General features: G+C 46.6%; 1 protein-coding gene across 1 annotated transcript in view; it reads left to right on the top strand.

Annotated features, from left to right (window-relative positions):
• The window catches only part of shroom4 (shroom family member 4), a 45,313-nt gene that overhangs the window by 13,461 nt on the left and 29,352 nt on the right, over positions 1 to 2,500 (top strand). The gene's annotated exons all lie outside the window — the stretch shown is intronic.

The raw sequence follows: 2,500 nt of genomic DNA on the forward strand, positions 1-2,500 counted from the left end.
ACACGCACTCACTCAATCACACTTCAACACTCTCACACACACTCTTTGGCACACATTTGCACCATCAGACCTCATGCATTCACAAATGCAAGCTTGCACAAGCTTAGGGACTTAAACACACATTTTCAGACAGACACGCACTCACTCTATCACGCATACGCACACACACACACACACCCATACATTTACCAGGTTCATACCACCGATGTAAGGAATGTGTCACAGGAAGTGACCTTTAACCCCTGAGGTGTGAGACAGGAAGTTAAGGAGCTGGTGGAGGAGACTGAGAGGGTGGAGTCGGGGGTGGCGGTGTTGTTTGTCTTGGATTATTAAAAAACACCATTGTGTCTGACGCCTATGGAGGGGAAACACACATGCACACGCACATATGCACGCACACTCTCACTCAGGATCTAGACTACAGGGCCTCAGCCGTAGCCCCATGTTATGACGATGATAATCGGTGAGTCTGTGGCCGTCTAGCCAGCCTATGCATCACTGTAATGACTGATGAAGCCTAATGGAAACCCGTAGCTGCTGAATATTTACTCATGGCACAAAGTCAATCTATGTGCTAATTCCCATCCCTCCCGTTCTTCCCTCTTCTCTCTCACTTCTGTGCTCTCTTCCCTCCTTCCTCTCCTCTCTTCTCCCTTCCTCTCTTCTACTCTCCTCTCCTCTCTTCTCCTCTCTTCTAATCTTTTTTCCTCTCCTCTCTTCTCCTTTCTTCTCCTCTCTTCCCTTTGTTGACTCAACTTTTCCAAACCAGTTAACTGAATTAGCACATAACTGCGTTAATGTGTGTGTGTGTGTGTGTGTGTGTGTGTGTGTGTGTGTGTGTGTGTGTGTGTGTGTGTGTGTTTGCATGTGTATATAAAGTACTATTACTTTTAACTAGTAGTATTATCACTGGACGGTGATAGAACAGTACTGTAACCTGCTGACAGGTACCTGATGCTATCAAGTCTTTCTTACGTGTCATTGGGCATAACGGGTTGCCCTTCCACCCAGGCCTGCAGCCAATCACGTCACAGCCTGTAATTACACACATTGAGACTCATCCACCCACACACGCCCTCTATCTCACCCTACCAGCCAGATTATGAAAGGTTCGCCGGCGTTCTTGTCTGGGGGCTTTGGAGGGAAAGGTCGTCTGTGACGGCGGCTAACACTCATTAGCTCCTCTCAAGGCTAACGGTTGTCATGGAGACGGGTGGTGAGAGGGATGTGCGCCTCAGTAGCTATTCCTGGTACAGTAGGCCATTCTTCCACTGCAGACGGAGACATAATGAGAGAGAGAGACAGAGAGAGAGAGAGAGAGAGAGAGAGAGAGAGAGAGAGAGAGAGAGAGAGAGAGAGAGAGAGAGAGAGAGAGAGAGAGAGTGTGTATCTAACTGTGAATCCAGGAATACCTGCATGAGACTAATACCTATGAGACTATTCAACTGGGAGAGAGAGAGTGTGTGTGTGTGTATGTGTGTGTGTGCGAGCCTGTGGAACTGAGAGTGAGAGAGTGTGTGTGTGTGTGTTTGTAAGACTATTCAACTGTGAGAGAGTGTGTGTGTGTGTGTGTGTGTGTGTGTGTGAGACTATTAAACTCTGTGAGAGTGAGAGAGTGTGTGTGTGTGTTGACGCACGTCATCTCCTACGCGTTTCATCGACAAAGATGACCTGCTCTTTCCAAGATGGCTGCCTGCCAAAGCGGCCCAAGGCCTGGTTCACAGCCTCCACATAAATATACGTTTGCGTGGGTTCTGTCCTGTTATTCTACGTTTATTAGTGGTCTTGGAGAAGGAAGAGGATTAGGGGAGGGGCTGTCTCGAGCTAGCACCATTTTCCATTGAGTTCTGTAGCTGATGCGCTCTTAGATGTTTCACTTCTTATGACAAATGTACTTATTGTAACAAATGCACTTATTGTAAGTCGCTTTGGATAAAAGCGTCTGCTAAATGTAAATGTAAATGTAGATTAAAGGCTCCGGGTTTGATTCCCAAATCATTAAATAACTAAGTGACTCAATTTCCTAGAAGGCACGTGCCTGTATCCACCAGGGTCTTAATTGCGTTGTATTTAGAAGTGTATTTTTGTCTGTCTTTAGCAGAAGCTCCCACATACCCCGGTACAGGAAGGAGGTGGGGGGGTGTTGTGTTGTCTTGACCTGGAAATGTTTGTCATGAATGCCTCCTGTTTTCAAAACCTCTCGTTTCATCTGGCGGTAACGGTGTGTGTGTGTCATTTTTAATATGTCTGTGTGTGTTTATGTTGTGTCTTCTTAAGAATGTGTGTCTGTGTGTGTGTGTGTTAGTGCACTAATGGGCTTGATTCAACTCCTAAGGTGTGTGTGTGTGTGTGCACTGCAAGACATTCCTTAGCTGCTGCTGTTTTTCCTGTTCCTCCCAAAATTCCCCATACCTACTTCCTTTGTGTGTGTGTGTGTGTGTGTGTGTGTCAGGGTGTGGATGTCTGTGTGTATGCATGTGTGCCTGTTTGTGCTTTTGAC

This window comes from Pollachius pollachius, assembly GCF_949987615.1.
Source record: "Pollachius pollachius genome assembly, chromosome: 20".
Taxonomy (NCBI): domain Eukaryota; kingdom Metazoa; phylum Chordata; class Actinopteri; order Gadiformes; family Gadidae; genus Pollachius; species Pollachius pollachius.